We start from the raw sequence: 26,760 nt of genomic DNA, 5'->3' as shown, positions 1-26,760 counted from the left end.
TTCCTGGCAGACCTTTGAAGCTTAAAGAGTAATGTAATAATAGTACATTAATCCATAAGCTCCGCAGCCTTCTCCCAGCAGACCCCAAACTCCAGACCTGGCTCTGAAGCGCTGAATTCGCTGCATCTGTTTCTAGGAATTTCTGTCTAACAATAGTGGACTTGTTGGAGCTTGCTCTGCTAGTTCCAGCATGAAATGCTGCTTTTCTCCCACCCATCTGTTCAGCATTAACATTTGGGCACCTGTAAGTGGTGTTTCTGGGGGCAAAGGCAGGTGTCCATTCCTCGCACGATGCACAACCCCATTCTGCTAACGCAGGGGTGGGCGAGAGGCACCAGATCCTGTTCTCCTGTCCCTGCTGAGAGCAGGGCTTTGGAGCCAAAGTTTGGTTTGGGCCAAGCCCCAGTTTAAGCTGGAGGAAATGCTGCATTTGGACTTTTCCCCAGGCTGAATTCTTGGCACGGGGAAAATCATCTCTTGGAAAAAAAAAAAGTCTTGAAAGAATGTCTCCATCTTTTTCTCCAAATCATCCATCCATCTATCTGTTTGTCTGTCTCAAGATGATAGCTTGATAGCTCTTGAAATGCCAAACCTGATGTTTTGGAGAGCTTGGAATTCATCTCTGAACTGCACTGATTTTAATTCTGCAAGTCTTAATACTTGATTGACAAATACAGCTAAACAATCCATCACAGTTGCCTTATCTGAAAAATGTAACCTTTCTTCTGTTTATGGAACATGCACATGTGGAACATGTTTTTCTTTTACTGCCTATTTATTCCAGTCAATTCAGTGCATTCTTATCTCTCATTTGGTACTGGCTTTGCTGGCTCTTCTCGCCTTGCCGTGACACACCTTTCACCTCCGATTCCTGGAAAATACGGGTTGCCTGTAAACAGGCTGTGAAAGCAAGTTTGAGAAATGAGATCTTGGAAATAGCCCAGCTGAAGGAAAGGTTGCACTTCCTGCCTGTATCTCCCTGAGCATCGGAGACCTCACGTGTAGCAAGGTGTGAACCATGTGAAGGTTTCCTTTGAACAGCGTGGCCAGCGGGAGCAGGGAACTCATCCCAATACTCAACACTAGTGAGGCTGCATCTCACATCCTGGGTTCAGTTTGGGGCCTCTCACTGCAAGGAGGACATTAAGGGGCTGGAGTTCATCTGGAGAAGGGAACGGAGTCTTGTGAGGAGCAGCTGAAGGACCAGGGGTTGTTGAGCCAGGAGAAAAGGAGACCCGAGGGAGACCTCATCTCTGTCTATGACTGCCTCAAAGGAGGTTGCAGTGAGGTGGGTGTTGGTCTCTTCTCCCATGTAACAAGTGGTAGGATGAGAGGAAAAGGCCCCAAGCTGCACCAGGGGAAGTTTAGATAGGATATTAGGAAAAACTTCTTCACCAAAAGGGTTCTTGGCACTGGCAGAGGCTGCCCGGGGAGGTGGTGGAGTCCCCAGCCCTGGAGGGGTTTAAGAGGCCAGCAGAGGAGGTGCTCAGAGATCTGCTTTAGTAGTGGACAGGTACAGTTGGAGTTGATGATCTCAAAGGTCTCTTCCAACCAAACGATTCTCTGGTTCTATGAAGCCTGTGTTCAGCCGTGGCACAAGGGGTGGAGAAGCTGAGCTGTCACTCCAGTGTCCTCAGGAGGGATTGTAGCACTTGTTATTTATGCCAGTGGACAGCCTGGGTTTGGTCTATGACTGGAGTTTCTAGGAGCTGCCAAAGTCAGAGTATTAGTTATTATGTTTATCTTCTTCTCTTTTAAGATAAATGGGAGTCCTCTGTTGTTTCAAGCAGCCTTGGTGGGCTGCCAGCACTGCGAGAATATCCAACAAAAATTGATGTCGAGACACGCTCACCACCGTGGGCACTATCACGAAGTGTTAAATTAAATTATACTTATTGCTATAATGATAGTAAAAGTAATGTTTGTTAGTTGCTGAGGCAAATTAACAGCTTTTGCAATTTCCTATTTGGGGAGAAGCCTAACAGATCGGTGATGCTGAAAGAGTTAATGGCACTGCATGGAGCTGAACTGGGGAGGATCCACAGATTTTGCTCTACTGCAGCCCTGTTTTCCTCCCAACTCCACCCAAAACGATTCCTCTGTTCTGGAGGGAAGAGCTTCAGCTCTGCTTGCAAATGGCAAGTAGGAAAATAAGCAACTGCATAAACGAGTGAGTTTGGCAGGAGGGAAGTTCCTTCCCTCTCAGCTTCCCAGAACTTCTTTTTCTTCCCATGCCGGGGGGCTCTGCGTGGCAGGCAGCTCCTGCCCAAGCTGCTCGCTCCCCACGAGGGGAAAAGGGAACGTGGCACCATTCCACTCGGAGAGCAGGGGAGGATTTCCTGGTGTAACCCTGGATCACGAAGCCATAAAGGTCACTGAGGGAACATGCCGGGATCCTTCTCTTCAGCTCTTGTAATGGTATTAGCAATGACTGTTTCTTACTCAATCATACTCCCAAAGGATTTTCAATAAACTTTTTATGTGCCATAACTGTTACATTAAATAAAGCTGAAAGTATTGAGTAAACTGACTGTAAATCACTTTAGATGCCTTGGAATTACATTAAGTGTGAGAATTATGGATCTTTTGCTGCTTGCAGAAACAGAGAGACGACAGAGCCAGAAATTTTTATGCTGCCAACCCTTCTGAAGGTTTCTTTAATTATTTTGTTACGCCATACACCGGCTTCTCCTCCTGTACGTGGCTTGTTCAGGGGTGTGCTGGGACCCAGTGCCATCCCTGTGGTGTTGGATCCTATGGTGCTGGTGGATATTTTCCCTTCCTATCAAGCTGGGTTGGTTTTCTCAGTCTGGAAATCGTAATTAAATGCTGGGGCAGGGTTACTGTTAGCAGCGCTGAACAGGCTGAGAGTTTTATTGCATCGAGAGTGATTTTCTTTTGGGAGCCTGACAGCCAATGCTTCATCGATATAAATATATATTTTGATATAAATAAATGCTGAGGAAAAATCTTCTGTCTCTGCTCTTTTGGCACCCCAGCATTAGTTTAAATGTATGTTGTGTTTAATACCCTGCAGAGAGACAGAGGATTTAATAAAGGCAGCCACAAGTGCCCTGCGCTACAGAACAGATGAACTTCTCTCCTCCTTTTGCCATGGTTCCCCCTTCACGCAATGTCCCTCTTCTGTTTCTCTGTCAGTGCCTGGGACCTAAGGCAAGTTTTGGAACGTGCATCAGATGCTTTGGAGCGGAGGTGGAGCAGGAGAGGGAGAATGGTCAGTCAGGTCTTAGAAGCTTCTCCATGGCCTGACTGGATCTTTCTTGCTGGGCATAACCTGCCATCAATAGATGCTCTGAAGGTGAGGAGACCAGTCCTGTCATCCCTCCAGGTCAAGGAGATTTCTCCACCGCACTGTCGGCTGGACACCAGGGGATGTGCAACAAGGACATGGAGGAAAATGGATCCCTCGGGAGCTTTTCTCCACCAGCCCCATCTGCACAAAGAAGTGGCGAGCAAAGGGCAACGCGTCTGCCCAGAGCAGTGTTGACACTGAGGAAATTTGGTGACAGCAATGAGGATCTGAATCCAAGCTATCCCAGCTCCCCAGAAATGAGCAGGCTGGGACTCCCTTGTTTTAACCTCCTCTTCACATCCAGCAATGGGGCAGGGATTGAGACATTCCTCTTTCAAGTCCAGAGCAATCAGGAGGGCTCATAGACCCTCACCCGCTCACCCTTTGTCTCCCAAAGTCAGAGGAGCTCTCAGCTGGGTGGTAACAGTAACGGCCCATGGTATCCCAAGCAGGCTGGAATGGATGTTTCTTGTGATGTGTGGGAAGTGGGAAATGGAGGGCAATCCATTTCTCTGATGCTTTTCTGACATTCTCTCTTCTCCCAAGTAACCAGCAATAAGATTAGAGGAAATGGTCTTGAGTTGTGCCAGGGGAAGTTTAGATTGGATATTAGGGAAAATGTCTTTACTGACAGAGTGTTGAAGCCCTGGACCAGGCTGCCCAGGGCAGTGGTGGAGTCTCCATCCCTGGAGGGGTTCAGAGAATGTGTAGACATGACACTTAAGGACATGGCTTAGCAGGCACAGTGGGGCTGGGCTGATGGTTGGACTGGATGAGCTTAGAGGGCTTTTCCAGCCTTATTGATTCCATGATTCCCTTTCCTGCTGAAGTGCAGTCTGGCTGGCAGCACCATGGAGTGATGGGACGCACTCCCGGCTGGGACACGGCTCCGTGCTCCTAGCAGATGCCTGGCAAATCAGAGACCTGCACGCCAACCTCCTGATGAGGAAATAGTTAGAAAAAGGCTCCCAGTGGGAAAACCTCCTGTTTTGCTGATCTTGTAAATCAGCTGAATTCAGCATGTCACGAGCACGTCTTACAACCCACAAGACAATGCCCAGATTTTTGTAGTGCAAAAGCATATTAACCTTTGTGTACTCTTGCCGGGTTTCGACAAAAGCTGTCTGTTCGGAACTGCAGGGCTCATTGTAATTGCTTGCCATGTGGGTAAATGATCCGGAGCTGTGTGAAGATAAGAAGAAATTGCTAAAGGCAAATCACCTGGGTTTTATTATGCTTGCCCTAAAAATAATTAGCATGGCCTATGAAATCATACTGTGAGGGGGTTTGTTTTAGCAGGAAGCTGTAACCTATATATTGTAGCTTGCTTTCTAGAGAGTTGATCTTTGTAGTTGTGTTGATGGGTCTTTTTTTTTTTTCCTTCTTCTTCTCCCTCTTTATTATTTTCTTTTTTAACTCTAGTGAAAGACAAATGAACAAGCTCACACTGCTGAATAGCTACGAGGTGACTCAGCTGCCAGCCTGTAAAACCTGATGTTGTCCCTCCTGGAGTCAGAGCATGACCTTAAGAAAATTCCTGCCAGTTTCTCCGAGGGAGCGTGGCCCTGTGCTGCTGCAGAAGCCTGTTTGCCACAGGTAATGCTTTCTGCTTAGGATTATGGGTTGGGTTTTTTCCACCAGGCATGAAAATTCACCACCTCTTCTGAGACAAAACAGCTTTGCATGGGAGCAGAATGGTGTTTTTTTCCATTTGCTGCATCTATCTGGGACCACAAAAACATCAAGGTTGGAACAGAAAGCAGGAAATATAACAGCGACTGCAAATGAAATTACAGGCTTGCTGGTTTAAGTGCTACCTACCCACAATTTGGTGTGAATTGCAGGTGATCAGAACCTCTGAAAAGCGTTTGTGCGCATACAGAGTTGGCAACCCTGAGCGTGAAAAGCCCTGAGTCAGCTTTCTTGAAATTATGTGTTTTGACTTAAATAATGAGATGCTACAGAAACCGTAATGTGGGGCTGTGTTTGCTCAAAGCCTTGAGGGATTTTTCAAGCTTTGTGCCGCCAGTTCTTTCTCTGTGACAGCCCTCAGCTTAGTTTTACCTGAGTGCATTGGAGGTGTCTATGGCCCAGGCGTCCGACTGCAGAGGAGAGGCTGCAGCCCTCACATGTGTCTAGTGGTGCCCAGGCTCTCCCAGCAGCCAAAGTGGGGAGCGAGGCTCCTCCGCAGCCCTCTGTGGCTTCCTTGAGTCATTCCCCAGAAAGAAACCCTATCCCACCGTGGGCAGCAGGTACCTGAGAAGCAACCACTCTTACTTCATCATCCAGGCTGGGTGGTGAGTATCTCCTAGAGCGCAGGTTAACCTCCAGCCACACAAACACAGCACAAACCTCTCTGTTTAAGTCCTTTCCAGAGTGATGAGTGGGGCTTCTGGTGGTGAGGGGCTCAAGGATTAGCACTGCTCTGTCTGACCACCTATATCTCAGTGCTGATTGTTCACCTTCTTGATCTTGGCGCCGTTGTGTTTCTCTAGCACAGTTTCATTTCCTAGTGTCTGCTGTAATCCTTGCGTAATATTGGGAAGATGCTATTTCATGGCTAAGCTGATAATTTATGTAGTTTTGCTGTGTGTTTTCTGTGTGGAGAAGAGGAAGGGAAGAAGGGCTGCTGCCTTAGTAAAGCTGATCCACAAATGTTCTGGTATCTCCCTTGTTGCAGCCTGAAGTTTAAGGATAAACCTTTTGTGCGCTTAAGCAGCTTTCCCAGCCAAAAAGTAATCGTGTCCAGAGCATCTTCTAGGTCCTGGGAACTGCAGTATTTATTTCTTTTAGTGACTTTGTGTAGATATTAAAGCTGGTCCTCTCTTTTGGTAGTGCATTTGAAGGCTGGATAGCCCAAATACTGTTCCTCACTTGATCCTTGATAGCATTTAAGGTGAGGGAGGTGGAAGCCCACAGTGACGTGTTCTTTCACAGATTCCCCCACAAGAGCGCTTAGTGGTTTCTGCGCCAGGTGGCTAATTCCACTTTGCAATGTGACAAGTGGATTTTTACTTTGCTTTTACTCTTGTTTCATTGTGGCAATAAGCGCCCAGCGGGCTGTTGAGCATGATGGACTCCTCGCTGTGGGGTAAGTTTATCTCCAGAGCAAAAGCAAACACGAGGTTTAGGGATCTCTGTATTGGTTCTGGAAGACTCCAACGAGAGTTGGATGGTGCCTAAGCCTTGAGTTGATTTTTGCCTGGGGTACGTAAGCTAGCTGCTGTGTTGAAACCCTTCTCGACCTGCTCTTGAAGCTGTGGTGCCTTGATGGCAGCTCTAAAGGTCAGCGGTTGCTGCTGGGCTCTTGGGGAGAGGCAGTCTGATTCCTAGACTCGCACCAGCTGACATGGACTCAGATTTTCTCAAAGCTGAGAAGATTTGGAGACGCAACTTTCAGCACAGCAATAGGGTGATTGATTGGAGCCAGTAGGCTTTCTCTAAGTTCCCCTGTGTTATTCAATGCCTCTCAGCTACAGAGTTTCAGAAACAATGGTAGCCTTGAAACTAGCAGGGGAATCCCTTTCCCTGTGGATTATGGGTTTTTCTGCAGCAAAACATTGCAAGAAAGGCGTTGAAACATCTAAACCACAACAGTGCGTGGTCCTTGCAGCCCTCAGTGACTTGGGGGCACTGAAGACAATGTGATGTAGCAGAGCAGTGGTTTGCACGCTCTGGGTTTGTATTATTAATACCAGAGTAAATATTCATCTCGAACCCACATCATTTGTCAACTCTTGAGTTATGGCTGCTTTGGTAACTTCGACACCCTCTCCTTCTGCCAAGTTCCCATGCTCTTTGTTTGGAATATGTGTAATTTTATGTGTTTGGACTTAAATAACTTCGGCTGTTTCTCCCAGATCCCTCCTGTGCTGGAACCTGCCAGAGTCCTTCTGCGGGGGAACAAAGGCAGAGGCACTTCCAAACAGGATGAAAGGGAAGGGGGGAGGACACAACTGTGTGTTGAGAGACACATTGTGCACTTTTTTTTTTTTTTTTAAGTAATTGGGAAGTTATGCAGAAATTGAATCAACTTTGCTGCTAACTTTGGTCATGGATCTTGAAAAGGTCTCTTTCCCACAAAATCCCAGTGGCTTTTGGGGGTTTAGCACCCACCGGCCGTGTTTACAAAGCCGCTGTGGGCATAACAGGTGGTGCTAGAGCACCGTACAGAAGCTCCCAAACACATTACACATTTGATTTCGATTTAAAACCAGCTCGTGCTGGGTGCCACGTGCTTTTTTAAACACCCTCTACAAGTCTTTAAGCCTCTTTAAGATTGAATGCCGGTATCTGTCTAGAGCAGTTTTGCATGCAGGAGTTTGGCTACGACACTTAAACAAGTTCACTGTGTAAATGAATGCAAAAAAAGAAGTCCCAGAAGACTTTAACATTCTGTCAGTGCTCAAGGCAGGTCTCCAGGTGTCTCCTCTGGATACTGAGGGGGCACAAATCAGCGGAGCTCAGTGGGCTCTACCTGGAGCTCGGCTGGTTTATACCCAAAACGATGCCTCTGGTGCTCAGAGCAAGGGCTGGAAGGGCTGGATGGGAAGTGATTTCCCTGACGCCTTTTGAGGCTGGTGGTTTGTCTCACAAGTGGAATGAGTTTGGCATGTCTTAACCACCATTCATCAGCTCCAAGCACATGACAGAAAGGTCACAGACATGTGGGGATAACAAGGAACCCTGTGAATTAGGAGCAAGAAAGAGCAGCATTTAGGTCTGGCTGGAGACTGAAACATTTCAGAATCAGACTTGGGGAGAGGGGGGTGGAAAGCAGAAGTGATATTTCCTTTTGACCTTTTAGAAACACTGAGAGACTCCAGACTGCTGGAAGTGAGGGCCTCGGGGGCTCCCTGTGCCGACAGACCCTGGCGCGGGGCTCTCTCGCCGAGTGCCCTCGCAGCCGGGGCTCCTGGGGCGGCCGAGCTGCGGAGCTGGCAGGCGCCGCTGGCTCCCTGGCTGCTGCTGCTGTGTCAGCACCTCCCTGAGCCTGGCCCGGCGCAGGGAGTGTGGCAGCGTGCCAGGCTGGCATTCTCCTCCGCAGGAGCATTCCCTGGGAAAACTGCAAGCTAGTTTCATTGCAGAGCTGCGCAGTGAAAGCCGTGAGGCTGACGGATGGCAGAGCAGCGGGGCAAGGCTGGGATGCAGGGTCAAAACTCCGATCTGGATGAATTTTGCCTTGGGAGAGCTGGGAGGTGCTTTCCTTGCTGAGGTCCTGTTTGCAGCATGTCCCAGGCAGCTCAGCAGTCATCGCTGTACCCTTTAATTTCCTTTTCTGCTCTCTGCAGTTCCCAGCAGGGATCGAGGAGCTGACAAATGATGGGGCTGCCCTTGCAGGAGCCAAGAACGAGGCAAGGAGGCTACAGGCAGGCACAACAGGAACACCGGGGTTGAAACAAAGGTCAGATGAGCATTGCAGGAGATTGAGGTGGTGTCAAGGGTGTGAGCTGCTCCTCTCCTCCAGAAATGTGCGTCAGCTGCAGCTTCCTGCATGCTCTGCAGCAGAGGTCACTGTACAGCCAGGATAGCAGCACAGCCACACGCTGCTCTGGTGCCCCCTGACCTTCCCTGCGCAATGGACAAGGCTCAGGCTGGCTCCCGTTCTCCCTCATCCCCATCGTGTCCAGGGACACACACTGGTGGGATGTGATGGGACAAAGGGAGCCCACTAGGAGAAAACATCCATCCGCTGCTCAGAGAACGTGAGGAAAAGGGGTGCTCTGCCAGGGGACACGGGGCTGTCAGCCGTGAGTTGATAAACTGCCAGGTCTGGGGTGCAAGCAGAGGGCATCACTCAAGGGCTTCTCAGAGCGGTACTGAAAAATGCAGGGTGGACACAAGGAGCTGGCAAGCCAGGCATCAACTGCTGTCACCCAGAGAAACCTTTCTTCTCTGTTTTGTCCTTTGTCAGCAGAACTATAATGCTGTTGTGTCTGGAGGATCACCAAGTCCTCTGGTTTTCTTAAAACGCCGGTGTAAGCTCCACTTGGTACCAGTAACCCCACCTGCCACCAGCCAAGCCAAGCCAGCAAGGAGCTTTCATCTCCTTGGAGCCCGGCCTGGGTGCGGGAGGTGGGAAGGCTTGAGTTACTTTGGCTGCTTCGCTTTAATGCAGCCATCCTGGAGTCCTGCTTTTAAGGAACTATACAAGCTGAGTGCTAAGTAGCAGGGCCTGCTGGAGCTGAGTTTGAAAATAACCCAGCCCTTAAAAAAGCTCAACCTGTGCAGTTTGTCTTGGAGACTGAGTGCTTCTGGCAGGAGATGTCTTGGATCCCTGGAAGTGCTGTTGCTCTGGAGCAGCTGGTGGGTGAGGAACCAGGGGACAGAGGGCACCTGAAACCACAGGAAGGGCAGAACTCTTTGCTTCTCTGTGTGGAGTGCCCTGAAACAACTGGTTCTCTGAGTACCAGAACTGAAAGAAAGTGTCTTGTTGACTTTTCCATTGATTAGGGGGGGGTTGGATGTTTTACAGGCTTCATCTGAACCTTCTACCCTGACTGGGACTCCTTGTGCTCAGTATTCAGTGTCCATTAATACACAGGCTCACTACTCTTTCTGCCAGGGTGTTCATACCTTGTCTTTCTTCTGTCTCCTACATTTCTTAAAGCTTAATGTTCTTGGAAGCCTGTCGCTCTGCTGACCCCCTACATTTCCACTATCAAAGTTAATCCCATCTTCCCAAAAGGTAAAAAAGTCACATCCCAGTAGGTTTACCCCTCCCTGCCCAATGTAAAACTGCTCCTATATTAAGAAGCAAGATCAAGGCAAAGGCTTTGGGTGCTTGAAATAAGTGCTGTGATCTAGAAAGCTGAACACTGCAGGAGGATGAGCACCGCATGCATCTTCCTCACCATACATGGTGCTGGTTAGAGGTGGAGACAAACAGCGCAGATCTTAGCCCAGGCTGGATGCTGAAGCTGAGCAACCTTCCAGCAGAGCTGGAGGGGCTTGGAGTAACCTGGCGTTAATCTCTGCTTGGGTCATCACTACAGGCATCCAGAGCTTCCGTTATTTGTTACAATTTACCTATTTATTTTGAAAACACCAAAGGCAGCTGGATAATGGAAAGGTTAAGCAGCAAATTGCTGTTCTGCCTTGTCAAAGAACATAAGGCACGGCCTTTCTAACCTGTAATATCAGTCCTAGCAGGTAATGGAAATTATTTTGCCTTCCGCTAAAGGGCGATTTTCTGATCACCTCTCATTTTGAAGCATGCAGAGGAGAGAGAGCAAAAAGGAGAGAAATATACACACTCACACACACACACATATATATATAAGAGAAGAAAGGGACGAAGAAAGAAACACTTATGCTTTAATGGAAGCTCATTTTTGTAAAGTACCCTAGTGGCCCCTGTGGGCCCAGAGAATTAAACACTGTCATTCATAGCTTGAAAGCGGAGCCATCCAGTTTGCAGACACCTGTCATAATTAAACTAATGGCTCTGAAAATGTGCCTTGATATTAAATCTATCTTCCGCCGAGGAGCAGGGCTGATTAAAACCGCTGTTTGACAGCTAATGATGAACCTCTCGCTTTCTGAGCTCCGTAACTGGAACAGACCGGTTCATCCCCCGCTCCCCTCATCGAGCCCTTCCCCACATCCCGCCCTGCCACATTCTACCCTGAACTGGGGGGCTTCTCCCCAGCTCCCGTCCTACAGACAGTGGGAGATGGAGAATCCCGAGGCTCTCAGTAAGTTCCTGGGATGCTCGGTGTGTGCCACAATCTTGGGCTGTGACTCCACTGTGCAGTCAGTGGTGGGAGAAAAGGGCGCCCACCCAAGAACTACACTAGCAAGGGGCTGACTTGCCGTGGTGCTTGCAAAGCTACCAGTGATGGGGACAATGCTGATTCACGTTTTTCTGTTTTCTGTCTGGGGCTGTGTGTCTGGGAGAGCACAGAAAGCTCTTCTTTCCAGTGCTGGTACTAGGTAGTTGGCATCAAATAGGTTTTTTTTCTTGCCCCGCCATTCATCAGCTGCTCCTGCTCGATCCCCTGAAGATGTCAGAATCAGCTTCTTCTGACATCACAGCTTGTTGCCAGGGAAATGGGTTTGGTGTCAGAAAGCCAGGACTATGATTGTGGCTGCCCCATCCCTGGTGGTGTTCCAGGCCAGGTTGGATGGGGCTTGGAGCCTCTGATCCTGTGGGAGGTGTTCTTGCCCATGGCAGGGACATTGAAACTAGGTGATCTTTAAGGTCCCTTCCAACCCAAACCGTTCTATGATTTCATGATTTAACAGAGAAAGAAAAGTCCATAAGGAACAAAATTGGTGTTTACTTGGAAATGTCTCCAGTAACTACTTGGCTCTTCCACATACGTGTCTGTATGGGCTGGTCCAGCCGTGCCTCCAAAACCCACCAAGCCAGTTGTCTCCCTCTTTCTTTTCCACTCGCTGCGGACCTCATCAAGGTCAAAAAGCAGACAAGCTGTGAGGACTGGAGTCCCTCTTGCCCCACAGGTGGTTGGTTTTGACGCACAAACGGCAGCAACGATCTGAGTGTGGGATGCCCAGATAGGCACAATAATCCCCGAGCGAGCGCAGAGCTAATCAGACAGAGCCCTGGTAATTAGTGTGACACAAACTCTGCAAAGTTCAGATAAGCATCAGCAGTTCCAAGTGGCATTTATTATTATTTGCTGGGTCTCTCTGTCTCTAGGTACTTTAATTCCCCAGCTCTACAATGGAGATAATAAAGCAGCCTTGTTTGCTTTGTTTTAGCTGATGACGAGCTCCGTGGGGCTCAGGCTGCCTCCCTCCGTCGGCATGTGCAGTGCCCTGAGACCTCTGAGGGGCAGAGGTGCCTGGCACTGGGACTGGGGGCACCGAGCTTGCTGATGACACCAAGCTGTGTGTCCTGGTAAACGCACTGGAGGGAAGGGATGTCACCCAGAGGGACCTGGAGAGGTGCGGCTGTGTGAACCTCATAAAGTTCAACAGGGCCAAGTGCCCTGAGCCAAGGTGAAGGACCTTGGAATCCCAAACACAGGCTGGATGGGAAAGGGATTGAGAGCAGCCCTGAGGAGAAGGGCTGCGTGCTGGTGGATGAGAAGCTCAACATGAGCCAGCAGCGTGTGCTCACAACCCAGAAAGCCACCTGTATCCTGGGCTCTTGATCAGGGAGGGCAGGAAAGGACAAGAGGAACAGTTTTCAACTGAAAGTGGGGAGATTGCGATGAGATCCTGGGGAGAAATGTTTTGCTGTGAATGGGGGGAGGCCCTGGCCCAGGTTGCCCAGAGCAGGGGTGGCTGCCCCATCCCTGGAGGGGTTCAAGGCCAGGTTGGATGGGGCTTGGAGCCCCTGATCCAGTGGGAGGTGTCCCTGCCCATGGCAGGGGTGGGACTGGATGGGCTTGGAGGTCCCTTCCGACCCAAACCATGCTGTTAGTCTGTGATTCCCACAGTACAAATAACCACATTCACTGTGAGGATGCTGCTGAGATGGTGAGGGGGGCCTTTGAGAAACATGAGTAGAGAAAACACCCCACTTGTCGGAGCTGCCCGATAAGAGCAGCTCGCTTTCCACCCTGCCTGGCGCTGACACCCAGCCAGGCTCCTGTCTGACTATCATTAGCTTTCTTACCCAGCACTAATGCCATCCGCTGCCACAACAGTAATTACCAGGAGATTAGGCAGCATTAAGCACTCTTTAATTTGACACATCGCAATGATCTCCATTCAGCCTTTCTGCTCGAATAACTCTCCATAAATATTTTGCGAGGCTACCAAAATAAACAGAGGCTCCGCTGTTTGCACAGCTGAGATCTCTGCGGCTTTTGGAGAAGCCAGGTAGCAACGGCGAGGGCGGCACCAGGGCCACGAGTGGTCAGTTGGGTGTGAGAAAGCATTGGGGGGTGGGAAAATATCCTTGCAGAGGAAAAGTGAAAATAATGATGATGATATACGCCTCGCACCGATGGCAATTTAATAGGAAACATTTTTTAAACAACAACCCAATAAAGAGAGATGGGTGTTTATGTAAGAAGTGGCTGCATTAGAAGAAATAATAATTACACTAGAGTTGTGTTCTCTCCCTTTTATTTTTTTTTTTTTGGTGTACTATTAGCCTAGACATTATTCATTAAGTAATGCAATGGAAAACCACTGTTAATACAGCAATAAATCCCATGGGGCCCCATTGCTTCTGAGATAGGATCATTTGGTAATTACAGTGCATTAGAAGTTCAATATTCTTTCATTTTTTCCTCTTGGCTCCTCGCCGGGATGAGTGGTGGGCTGTGAAGGCGTGTGCTGGGAGGATTGGCTGTAAACACCGGGCGCTGCTCCACGTGGTTCTCCTGCACCCGGCACTGGCACTGAGGTGGGTGAGAGCGAAGCGAAGGGAGCGCAGCGGCAGGGAGGCTCTGGGTCCATCCCGGGGTGCCAGTCTCTTTGCCAACTGGAGGAGCCCACAACACTGATGCTTTTAGGGTGGGCTCCGCGGTTTCCTGGTGTGAAGCTCTCGAGCTTTCATCCTGCGTTCTGTGCAGCATCTCCACTTACCACATGAGTTGGTGGTAGACCAAGGGCTTGCAGACATTTGGAAGCTAAGGAGATGCAAAGATGCACCAAAAAAAGAGACAGGGAAGGAAGGAGAGAGTTCTTGGTATGTTAGTAGCAAGATCTTGACAAAAATAGTTGCCGCTTTCAAGAACGCGTTGCAGAGGCCCGCGAATCCCAGGAAGGGATTGCACACATCGACTCACCCGTCGTGGAGCCCCTGCTCACTGAAGTCCAGAGTGTGGGGAGCAGTTGTGTTTGCTGTGGGGCAACTGCCACCATGCAAAGGAAGCTCCTGCAGCGGCTGTTAAACAATAGGGAAATCTATTGGCTGCCTTAACAGGTGCATCTTCCCCGTGCGCTAAGTAAACCGTCTCCATTTACGGTGTCAATACTGGCTCGGAGTCGTCCCTGCTCCTGAAGCCGCCCTCGCCGGCTCGTGGCTGGCTGCCACCCTGGCTCTGCTGCGCGGGGAGCGTTGTCGATAGGCCTGTCGATAAGATACCGGGGACTATTGATTGGCATAGGCATTTAGGGGTCACTGGTCGATGGGAACTCTCATCAAGAGATGTAGGAAATGAGTGCTTTCAAATACAGGCAGCAAAGTGAGACTCCCCAAGGGGGAATGATACAACTCAATTTTCCCTATCCTGTTGCTTTGTCAATTTGCCCAAGCCTGGAGAGGGTGGTGGCTGCAAGAGCAAGGAGAGAGGCGGGGGGAGAGGGAGCGACGCAGCCTGAGTGTTTGACTGAAAACATCTCGGAGGCTGAAAAACAGCCAGCCGCAACCCAACCGCAGGGCTCGGAGCTGGGGAAGGGCAGAGAGAGAAGCAGCTTGGTGTGAGTGGCTCTGCCCGCGTGCTCAGCGCATCTCCTGCGGAGCAGGGCTGGATCTGTGCTGGGCAGGATGCGGCGATGGCTGAGATCGTGCTGTGACCAAGTGGGCTGCAGGGGCTGAACTGCCCACGTGTTGCTTGGCACCACGTCCAGCATGAAAACACCTCACGGCATAAATACCCACACACAGTATGCGCTTATTAAAAATAGAGCACTGGTGGTGAGGATGTTGAGAATCCCAAGGTTGCTCTGGGCCCTCAAGCAGTTAAAATCTCTTTGCTGACCCCCCGACAGCCTTCCTTGTGTTTCTCCTGCTCTCTGTCTTTGGCCTAAAGGGTCTGCTAGCAGCCCTTGAACCTGGATGATGCTGGAACGTCTGAATTTTAATTGGGGTCTGTGCCACGGATGCAAAGCATAGAGGAGTCTCTTAAACCTCGAGCCTTGTGTCCTGGTGACACTGTGCCATCATGATGCAGAAGGATTTGTGTTTTCTGTCTTGTGTGACGTCCTTGCTGGAGAGCAGCTCCCAGCACACAGATGCTGTCTGTGATGGGGGAGGCTGTGGCCGCTCAGTACTGCTCCCACAGCTCAGTGCTCTGAGCTTCTCCTCAAGTGCTGTTGGATTGCATGCGTTGCAAACAATCGTCGTCTCTATGTCGTGCCACTTGGCATTATTTTCCTTCTTGTGGTACTATATCCCCCTTTCTGGATGGTTTCCCAGCCCCACGTACCTCTCCAGCTCGCCTGATCGTGATACTTTTTCAGGGTTTGGGGTTTTATTTTATTTTTCCTGTTCTTGATTGCTCAGGGGCAGTGCTTGAAATTAAACTGTCTCTCTCTGTGATGCAAATCAGATAAGAGAAACCAAATGAGCCCCATGTGTTCGTCTGCAGAATCCCATTCTACTAAAACTCGCTCTGTTCCATTCCAAGCTTAGACAGATGTAAATCAAGGGGAACTTACTTTAAACCACTGTCAGCAGGAAAAAGCTCAGCAGAAATAACAAAAACACCGTGCCTTGTGTGTTTATCACTCTTCAAGGTAAGATAAACTTTTAGCCCGGTTGTGATTCATGCTTTTGGCTTTCCCTGGAGGGTTTCTCCAACATTGTGCAGGCTGCGATGCGGCTCCCAGTAACGTGTTTGCTACAGGAGCTGGTGTGAGCTGCTGGGTGGTGGCAGGAAAGGGACGTGAGACACACCAGAACCTTATGGACAGGGATGGACGGAGCATTAAAAGTGCGGCTTTGGGAGCTTTCAAGACGGTGGCTCAAAGTGCACTCAATGCTTTTCATCCAAGGCAGCCAGCAAGGCCGCTTGCCACCTCTGACTCTGTTGGCCATCAGAGGGACCTACCAGCACCCCTGGGGGAGGTTCAGCTGCTCGGCACCATGGGGTGAGTTACTGGGGCCCAAAACCAGCACCCAGCCAGGCCTTCACCACTGGGCATGTTGGACTGTCCTGGTGTAGGAAGACCAGCTCAAAGGCTAACTCAAAAAAGAGAAATGTGAAGGAGAGCCTTGGTTTATCATAGAATCATACTTGTGTCCTGCCAGCCCCTCTGCCAAAATGGCCTGTGGGGCAGGATGGGGAGTTGGACAGGCAGCAGACAGGTTGATTCTTCCTCCAGTTGTTTAACATCTCTGCCAAAGGCAGTGGGATTGAGGGCAATCTCAGTAGGTTTGCTGATGGCACCAAGCTGAGTGGTGTGGTCGACACGCTGGAGGGAAGGGATGGACAGGCTGGAGAGGTGGGACTGTGCGACCCTCATGTTGTTCAAGGCCAAGCGCAAGGTGCTGCACGTGGGACAGGGCAATCCCAGGACAAACACAGGCTGGGCAGAGAAGGGATTGAGAGCAGCCCTGAGAAGCTCCACGTGAGCCAGCAATGTGCGCTTGCAGCCCAGAAAGCCAACCCTGTCCTGGGCTGCATCCAGAGCTGTGGGACCACCAGGGCTGGGAGGGGATTCTGCCCCTCTGCTCCGCTCTGTGAGACCCACCTGGAGCCCTGCGTTCAGCTCCGGAGTCCTCAGCACAGGAAGGACACGAGCTGTTGGATCTGCACCAGCACAGAAGAGAAGAAGGTTAAAAAAAAATTGCAAGTAAATAAAAAGAAGCCCATTTGCAAATATTGTAAGGAATGCATGTTCTCATACGTGCTGCTATTAAGTCCGTTCGTATCATATCAGCAAACATCATGTCAGCTTGGAGAGGTTCCTGCTTATTTCTTTTTCCCCGTGAAATGTTTTTCAATGCCTGAGCGAATCAAAATGAATGTAAATGAGGTTGATTAAGTCAGCCCCACACGGGGCTGTATTGTCAGCGTTTGTAGGCTGTGACAGGTTAGTTATTGCGGTTTGAAGGGAATGTCACCAGCACAGCAGTCTTCAGAAGTAACTTTTTAAAAGAATAATAATAATAGTAACACCACCATCATCTCTGGACTGTCTGTGGCGTTTGCAGACGCCGTCTCCCAGGAAGGCTGTGGCCAGCGGGCATTGCCAGGCAGCTGGAAGGCAGCGTGCTGCATGTCCCGCCCTGGGTGGGCACACTCGGGGCTGGGGGCATCTCTGGGTTCCAAAGTTATTTTCTCTCCTCTCTTGGTTGCCGTACGCTACCCATCACCATGACATCTGGAAGGTATCCGTTCGTAAATACAGCCCCGTTGAGCTGTCTCCTGAGCCTTGCTGGTCTTCAATGAGCCACACTCATTATTTTTAGTAAATTACTTCGGCCTTGGCTATGTTACAGAAAAAAAAACAGCTCTAAGGGTAGCATTAATTTAGTTATTTGTTTAGATTTAAAATAAGACACCCAACCCAGGCTCTAGGTGCCTCAGCATTGTTAATTGTATCATGAATTCCATTCAATTACAAACTCTGCTTCATTAATATCCTCATTTCCATAGGCACTCAGTCAGCAAGCGCCACCCTGCTGGCATCTAGAAAGCTCCCTCTCAGCCTTTTCTAAACCCTCTTTCCTGTCTTACGCAGCTTATTTGACAAGCCATCAAATCCATTTCTGACCACGTGGGAAATAGACTTCAGGAGCTCGGAGGCCTCCAGGGAAGTGCCCAGGGATGTGCTTATTGATCCTATCGGTGTGACCTTTCCAAGCTCAAACGGTCATCGTGGTGTAGAGAAGGGTCATGCCCACAGGGAGGCTGGTCCCAGGTCATTCTGTGGAGTCCCTCGAATCTTTGGATCTCTGCTTTTGTCCCATGAGCTCTTCATAACGTGGGCTGAAGGACTTTAATAATCTTGGCTCCTTGCAGGCAGTCAGAGGCACTTTCTAGGCAAACTCTTCATTACCCTGTGTTCCCCATGTCCCCTATAAACTGGGTTCTCCGTAGTTGGGTTCTCCTCTGGTTTATTCTGAAGGAAGGTCCTTTCTCTTGGATCAGCAAGGAGGGTGGGACGTTTTAGCCAGCTTTTAAAGCAAGTAGGTGAGACCTGTGAGTCAGCAGGGATGTGTGCAATCACACTCACCCATTAGCTGTCTCCACCAACTGAAAAATAGTAACGAAAATTAAGATAGCTTTGTTCTCAAGGCCAGCAGACAGTATCCAACCTTCCCCTAGATGAGTTTCCAGCAGCACTGGCCTAAAATTGATCTAATGCAACACCCACAACACTAAATATACTTTGGCTGGGTTAGTGTTAGATCAGAAATGTTCTGAGGATGTCACATCAGCTAGACAAAATTATTTGTTCCCTAAAGATATCGATCTGTGTGAGGTGCCTCGCAGTCCATCTGCAGAGGAAGGAGTTGCAGCCTGACAGAAACCTGCTCTGGTTTTGCATATTTATTCCTCCTTTAAATCATTTCCAAACCACTAAACCATTTTACAAGGACGAAGGAAAACATCAATTACAATTACAGTGAAAAACTCTTTCAAGGCAGAGCCTGGTAGACAGAAAATGTAGCTATTCATTTGCAGTTTTTCACCGGGTGCTTCAGAATATTATGGTCTATTTCCTCCCCACCCATCATCTCTTTCCCATCCCACTGTGTCTCTAAGATCATGGTGTTTCAAGGCAGCAAGTGGTTGAAGGAGGCCAGAAACTCCTGCCCCGTGTTGGATGCTCACCAGTGATGCTTTGCCTCTCGCCTCCAGTGCTGGCGCTTGGGCAGGGATGGTGACAACAAAAGAGCTTCTTCCTGAGAGAATCCAAGCTCCCTCTGTATTACAATGGACAGGACTTGTGTAAAATACAAAATCAATAGTTTGGCATAGCCTAAAAATTGGAATTAGATGAAGGAAAATGACTCAGAGTAAAAAGTTTTATCACGTGTAATATTCTACCACTGTACAAGATGAAATGCGAAACTCAGATGGTGCCACTTCCCTCTAAAAAAAATCCAAAATAACCATCCCCCAGGCCCGTTTAGGCTGGACTTGGTTTTGCTGCCGAATGGGCATTCGTGACCTGCCTTTACTTGCAGATCTCCATGAGAAACCAGGCAAGGACGGCTGGAAGGGCTGGGTTTGGGAGGCAGGTGTTCAGTGTCTTGTCTGAGATCCAGGGCAAGTGCTTGTTTCGGCCTTTCAGGGAAGGACGCAGAGGGTGGTTGGGGTTTGGGTTGCCTTGCAGAGGGGCAGCCCCGACGCTCGTGGCTGCAAGCGGAGCCAGCGCTTCCCATGTGCATCCACCCCGGCACTCAGTGAGCTGCAGTCCTGATGGAGCAAATTAAATTAGCTACTAATTGGTTAATTGGTGAGGGGTTCTGTAAAGCAGCTAGGAGCAAATTAAGCAGGAATGAGAGAAGTGCACGTTTGTGAGCTGTGATTGCTCTCTCCGAGGGCTGCCAGTCAGTAACGTCACGGGCTGGGAAGCAAATGGGAAGGAGAATGGCTCGTGCCTGCACTGAGGGCTCATCCGCCTGCCCGTGGGGTGCATGGCATTATCTTCTGTGCTGGACCGAGGGAGCCCTGACTCGTGATGAGCTGCTGAGATGGATGGGTAGCCGGGGGGGCCTGGAGCATGCTGGCACAATGGAAAATCTCTGTGCTTCAGTGGCAAACTGGCTTGTAGTGATTAATCCAGGTCTAGTGAGGCACAAGCATGTGAAAGCGTGTGTAACTGCATTCAATTCTGGAGTCCTCAGCACAGGAAGGACAGGGAGCGAGTCCAGAGGAGACCATGGAGATGATCCAAGGGCTGGAGAACCTCCTGTATGAGGACAAGCTGAGAGAGTTGGGGTTGTTCAGCTTAGAGAAGAGAAGGCTCCAGAGAGACCATAGAGCAGCTTCCAGTGCTGAAAGGGGCTCCAGGAAGGCTGGGGAGGGGCTCTGGATCAGGGACTGCAGGCAAAGGATGAGGGGGAACAGTTTTCAGCTGAAAGAGGGGAGATTGAGAAGAGATCTTGGGAAGAAATGTTTTGCTATGAGGGTGGGGAGGCCCTGGCCCAGGTTGCCCAGAGCAGGGGTGGCTGCCCCGTCCCTGGAGAGGTTCAAGGCCAGGTTGGATGGGGCTTGGAGCCCCTGATCCAGTGGGAGGTGTCCCTGCCCGTGGCAGGAGTGGGACTGGATGGGCTTGGAGGTCCCTTCCAAGCCATTCTATGTGGGAGTGTGTGACCTGCCACATGTCCTCCCATGGGTATGCGTGTGCCCACTGTGCCTGGCTGTGAATTCTGGGGAGCCCTCGTGTACATGAAGCTGGATGGAGGCTGCGCACACACAGGGTTTGCGTTTGGGAGGGCTGGTGTCCTTGCACGGCCCTGGTGTGATCCAGGGGGCTGGGATCCGTGTCCTGCCCGTCGCACGGGGCTGTGAGCAGGGCAGAGGGGTGACCAGCACGGGGCCTCCCCACGTCACCCACTGCCTTCTCCAAGTGGAGTTGTGCTCGCTTGAGCTTGGTGGCATCCCCAGATGGTGCCCCCAGATGGAGCTCGAGTCAGCAAGCTTCTGCGTCCAAAAGATGAAGAATTACTGTTCATCTTCCCTGTCAAAACCAGAAAAGGGTGGGGGGAGGAGAGGCCCTTTGGAAGTAAATATGGGGACTTCTACCTGCAAAGCAGCGCATCCCTCTTGGAGTGGAGTTGCCCGGGCGAGCAGAGCAGCCACAGGTGTCCGAGGGCGCAGGGGGATTTGGATTTTCCAGCTTTGTGCATTTGCCTTTAAATCCCAGCCAGATGCCACATTAACTTGCGTGACTCCTTGTCTGTAACAGCCCATAATGCAGCACGAATGATGTAACTCAATGTGATGCCAAAATTTATAGGAAAAGGCACCGCTTGCTGAGGTCAGGCTGGTATCTGATTTAAGCTGGCAGCGGAAGCATCAGTGTTTCTGCAAGCCTCTACTGTGGCTCTCCAGCAAATCACATTACTCTGAAAGACTTTGGCCCCTGCTCCAGACAGCTCTTCAAAGCTGGGGACGTCGATTAGGCTGGAGTGCGTCAAACCCACGCAGGGCTTGCTGGGCTCTGACTCGGGCAAACTCCTCAAAGCAATTCCAATAAGAGGTTTTTATGGGGTGGGGTGTTTTTTTCCTTTTAAATGAGCAGAAGGATTCTAGATAAACTCGATAAGGGCTGGAATCAAAACAGGATCCTAGAGCCAAAAGTGGAATGACAGCTATTCCAAGTAGTGAAAACGATGACAAATTCTGAGCAGACAGAAAGGAACATGATAAAACAAGCAGGGCTGTTCTCCTTCCATTCGTGTTGCCGTAGGGTGCACGGGTTCCATCTCGGGCGAGGGCTGTGGTCGTGCCGAGTGCTGGGAAATACGCACTAGGGGCCAGTCCTGGAGGGAGCACGGAGCTCAGCATCTCAGTGGATGAGTGAGTGGCAGGGCTGGAGACAGGCAGGATTATACACGGCACAATTGGGAGTCTTAGCCCAAGTTTTGCACCAGGTTTTTCCTTCTGGTGTGAAATGACTCCTGAGATGACACAGGGGAAGAAGGCAAGCTGAAAAAGTAGAGTTTTGGAGAAAAAGATCAGAAGTCTTTAAGCAGAGTCCCCCAGCCTGGGGGGAAACTGAGGCACTGACAAAGTAAAAGGCATGTTTTCAGAGCTGAATGGGGCCAGGCTGTGGGGACTTGGCTCCGCTGAGCTGGGTTTGCAGCGTGCAGAGTTACCTGTGGCTTTCTTGGGAGCTGAATGTTTTAAAAAAGGTGAGGAGCAATGCAGGATCCCAGCAGGCAGCAGAGCTTCAGCTCCTCTAAATTGCTGAGACCTTGTCCAGTGCCTGATCTAAGCCCTGGATTCATCTAGGAGCTATCCTCACCCTGACAGGAAAGGACGTGGGGCTTGGGCTCAGCAAAGCCTTTAGAAACGTAGAATCATGGTATCGCTAAGGCTGGAGAAGAGCTCTAAGCTCATCCAGTCCAACCATCAACACCATCGTACCTGCTAAACCGTGTCCTGAAGTGCCACATCCCATGGTCTTGGAACCCCTCCAGGGTTGGAGACTCCACCACTGCCCTGGGCAGCCTGGTCACTCTTTCAGTAAAGGAATTTTTCCTGATTTCCAATCTAAACCTCCCCTGGCACAACTTGAGGCCATTTCCTCTCATCCTATTGCTGGTTACTTGGGAGAAGAGCCCAGCGCCCACCTCCCCACAACCTCCTTTCAGGAGCTGCAGAGAGCGATGAGGTCTCCCCTCAGCCTCCTCTTGTCCAGGCTCAGGCTCAGCCTCTAGCTATGGTCAGGGCGGCGTGAGCAGGAGCCACAGTTGCTCTCTGGAAGGAAAGCAAGGTCTGTAAGCGCCGTGGTTTGAGCTCCAGCTGAGGTTTTGGTCTGATGTCAGTGGTGGAGGCTCTCAGTCTGGCGCACCTACGCCTCTTGAAGCCCTTTGGAAAATGTTACCTTTAAATAAGTGCTTATTTTTTAAGCAGTGGTTAAAGTCTCACCAAAGAGTTTAAAATAATAATTTACAGCAATAATACACTGGGATATGAAATAAAGCTGCTGATGGGGACGTAAATAATGGCTAGAATAATAAAAGCTGCCGCTGCTGTTGAAGCGGTGTGGTCAGCGTGGAGCGTGCCACGGTCGGAGCTGGCGGCTGCCGGCAGGGCTGGGGGAGGCAGGAAGGAGCGCGAAGCCTCGCGAAGGTTTTCCAATCACTCCAGCCCCCATCTCTAATTCTTTTCTTCAAGTATAAAATCATTCTTCCCCTGATCTCACTCGTGGTCAGAGCTGGGCGCAGGCCCATCACTCACGGCGGCGATTTGGTTCAGCAGGTGTTGGTTGGGCAATCGTTCATTCCGGGCTAATCTGCTCGCGGCTGTCAGGGGTTATGGAGTATTTATTGAGTTTGTGTCAGGTCCAGATGACCAATAGCCGGCAGCCGCTGGATACCCATTGACACTGATGATATTGCTGAATTAAACTAGGTGATGTATACGGAACTTGCTTAGAGCTAGTAATGAAGCTGGGAACCATTTGAAACACAACACAGAGAGCCCCGGAGCTCGGGGCTTTGCTCTCTACCTTTTAAATAAAAAATTATTATTATTTTCTTTGAACGCCAAAGGAGAAGCCATGAATCGAGCTCCCCTGAAATATTTAGAGAGAAAAATAGAGTAGCCCGGTGGAAATGAAAATCATCTTTATATTCTGCAGATTTACTGCCTGCTGGTTGGCCGGTGACTGAGGAATTTCTCAGCTGCTTTTTAGAAGGGCATCACGGGGGAAAGGGAAGGAGGGAGGATGATGAACTGGATATTGATTACGCTTCAAGGACCTGATCCTTTTAAAGGCTTTGCTGAGCACCTTCAAATCTCACTGACTTTCAGCTCAGCACAAGAGCCAGATGGGTTTGTGCCCGGGCTGTTGTGTCATGTGCAATGCTCCGAGTTACACTTTGCAGAGACTGCATCTCCCTGTACTTGGGAACTCTGTCATCCTCGCTGGGAGACAGAGTCCTAGGAGAGAAACTGAGGCGTAGGGGAAAAGGCGGGATGTGCTCGTAAATCAACCTGACAAGCGGGTAGGCATTGCTCCACTCTGCAGGTTCCCGCAGAGGCTGGAAGGGGTGCGGGGGGTTGGGATGGGCAGAGAGAGTCTTGGCCCAACACTCCGTGCACCTCCAGGAGCTCCCGAGCAGTAGGAGCATCGCGGAGCAAATGGTCCGTACACCACCAGGAGGTCACTCTTAGCACTGGCTGGGAGGGGAAGGTTATTTAAGAGTGGAGTTGGCCTTTCAAGACAAGAGCTCCTTCCATCTGGAGGGAAAGGAAGCAGAGGTCTCTTTCTGGCAGAGTTAGGATTAGGGGCTAGGAACAGGGTTTGAAATGGCTGGGTCCCTGCTAGAGCAGCAAAGCCCTCAGCAGATCTGCAGGAGGTCCAGTCCCAACCATGGAGGCTGAACACCTCTGGGCATTCAGAGCTGTCCCGTGAGGCTCCCTTTCTGCCGTGGGGATGGAGGTGGGTTCCAGGTTGGCAATTAGACCATGTTGCTACTGAATTATTCTCGTCAGAGCATCAGAGTTAATTTGGGGGACAATCAGCTTGTCTGAGGCTGTCACTGCTGCTGGCTGAAACCTGCAGCGCTGGAGAAAGAGCAATCAGAGCTGTGACCTTGGCAAGGACTGGGGTTAGATTACAGGCATGATTAAATGCCAAGGAGAAGGCTCTGGAGCTGCTATTTGAATACCTGTTTACATGTAGGATAATAGATGGCCACCCGCTGCCTGCAAGGCTGTAATTCACTCCGGGGATTCTGGGACTCGGATGACACCATAAACCATGCGAGGCAGAGTGCAGGATGCTTGCAAAGCAGCACCGAGGCCCTGCGAGTGATTTACAACCCCAGGCTCACTCTGTGGCTATCTAATCTATTGTCTTTTTATTGCAGACACTGCACAGTGAAATTATTATTGTAAAAATTTGTTTAAAGGAGCTCTGTAAACTCACTTTGATCTGACAATTTCACCTTAAAATCCTCCTGTTTCTTGTGCTGGAGGAGAGGATGTTTGGCATCTAAATTATCTGTAGGAGCAACTCCATCCAAGCCAGCAGCAGAATAGCAGGAGAGAGTTGTTACTTTGGGGTTGAAAGAAGTGGGGGACAGGGCTGAGCAACCCCCGTGTGCAGCCTGAGTGCCCTGCAGAGCCCTGAGGGGATGTGGTCACCCCAGTAGGCTTGGTCTGGGCTCATGTTGAGTGTGACTCAAGCCATTCCACACTTCCCCTGGCATCTCCTGCTTGGTGCTCGAACCAGCACAGGCAGGCTCTGATCCCCCTAAAATCCTCCTGACCGCTCACAACTGAAGACGCTACTGCTGAGCGAGGTGGGTTAAAGCACAGAGCGTTGTGGTAAGGGAAGGTGTGTTAGGGATGGGGGGGAAGGAGGAGGGAGCTGAGCTCTAGAGCAGGTCACCTCTGTTTCCTTGTATCAAAAGAATAGCTATTAATGACTTCTCTGAGCTTCTGCTCCTCCTGATTAATAATCTTTTTGCCATCTTTTCTGAATAGCGTGGTTTAGGATCCAGGCTGAAAGCTCAATTTGATTAAAAGAGAGTCGGGTGCAAATTTTGTGTTTGGTGCTGCTTTCTGTAACAGGGCCCTTGATGAAAATATTTCAGTTACTATTTACTTGTCTGTAAGGCCTTCCATGCAGGGGCTGCCGGGCTCTCCAAGCACAGCTCGGTCTGTCTGGGCACCCACCAGGGCACGGGCAGCTCTGAGCATCAGCGGGGCCGCGGGAACGGGGCTCCGGCAATTACTTTGTGCTACGGACTCACTCTGTGACCTTGGGCAAGGTGCTTAATCTCAGCTCGCAGTGGTAAACAGGAGATAATATTTCTCTATTTCCTGCAGTGCAATGTGAGAATAAATCAAGGGAAAATGGTAGGCTGTTCCGAGAGGTCTCGAGCCAATGCCCTCCTGAGGTTTGTCTCCAGACTTGCTCTCGTTGCACATCTCCTCCCCTACCCAGCCTGCTTTCACGCTCCATGCTGCTCACTGGCATCCAGCTTCCCTCCGAAGGTGCTGTTGTGCTTTTGTCAAAGTCCTGACAATCTCCAGCTGCTTTTTATGCAGGTTTCCCCAGGACCCTGCAGCAAATAATTGGTGGTGGGTGATGCAAATGGTCAGCGCTTGTCTCCAATTTGCCATCCATTGTTGTGTGATTGGCATCCAGACCTGCAAACTCCTGATTACCTTAATGTTTTCCCCTTGCTGAAAACCATGAGGATACTCCTCAGCTTGTGACTAATTGTCCAAAGCCATCTGACACGGGAGTAATCTATAAGTGCCTTATCTATCCGTGTCTGTGTGGCAGGCAAGGGAAAAAAGCAGTTCGGAAAGATCAGTCATTTAAAATCATCATGAAAGGCATTGGCACACAGGTCCCTGCCCATCCTCAGCTGAGAAAATGATGGTTCTGAGAGATTAAGGCTGGAGAAGAGCTTTTCTGTGCCTCCGTAGCCTTTTGATCCTAAGATAGATTGCTCAGGGAGCACTAACTGCTCCTTATTTTTGCTAAACAAAGATAATAGCATTTGGAGTCACCTCCACCTAACGATGCAGCCAGCACATAAATTATCCTTTCTCCCTTCCCAACCCTAGAGCAGGGAGGTGGCCTGGGCATCCTGACGGCTGAGAAGGGAGGCTGCGCCCTGCTCCCTCGGAACTGCCCTGAAGAAATCAAGTTCCTAAACAGCTGAAAAAAACATAAAATGCTCCATATACTCTCTATAAACAAGCAGTTAGAGAAATCCAGGCTGGAAAACACTTGGTGGAATAAGGTCAAGCTTCTCATATGAATCAAATTAGTGGCCGCTCAACTCGCACCACAGTACATTAGGCTGAAGGGACTGGGGAAATGCAGCTATTTTCAAGGTCATGCTTTTGTTTCCTCTGAGCTGCTCGCTGCCAGGGGACCGTGGCCACTCCAAGTCACTATAGGGGGGATATTTGCTGTTGTCTACCCAGAGGTGATAGAGAGAATCCCGATTTGTTGTAAGAAAAGGGAGATGGTGTTAGAGACAAGTGTTGGTTCCTGCAGGTGCCCTTTCATATTGGTTTGAGAAAGCTCCTCGGAAATAGCAAAAGTGGTGGGGAAGACAAAACCCTGAAGGAATTAGGCAGGAACTGCAGGGGAAATTACCTGGAGGGGCTCCCATTGTTCTGGATTCTAAGCGAGGCATA

The 26,760-nt window shown here is 50.0% G+C and overlaps 1 long non-coding RNA gene across 3 annotated transcripts in view; it reads left to right on the top strand.

Annotated features, from left to right (window-relative positions):
• Nucleotides 1–26,760, top strand: part of LOC138731632 (uncharacterized) — a 153,228-nt gene that overhangs the window by 91,666 nt on the left and 34,802 nt on the right. For all 3 annotated transcript variants that reach the window (XR_011339183.1, XR_011339182.1, XR_011339184.1), the window contains one exon: nt 4,736–4,909. This is a non-coding gene — a long non-coding RNA (uncharacterized lncRNA). The remainder of the gene's footprint in view (nt 1–4,735; nt 4,910–26,760) is intronic.

The sequence above is a fragment of the Phaenicophaeus curvirostris genome, chromosome 27 (genome assembly GCF_032191515.1).
Source record: "Phaenicophaeus curvirostris isolate KB17595 chromosome 27, BPBGC_Pcur_1.0, whole genome shotgun sequence".
Taxonomy (NCBI): Eukaryota; Metazoa; Chordata; class Aves; order Cuculiformes; family Cuculidae; genus Phaenicophaeus; species Phaenicophaeus curvirostris.
The sequence above is the reverse complement of the archived record's forward strand: the minus strand, read 5'-3'. Positions and strand labels throughout refer to the sequence as shown.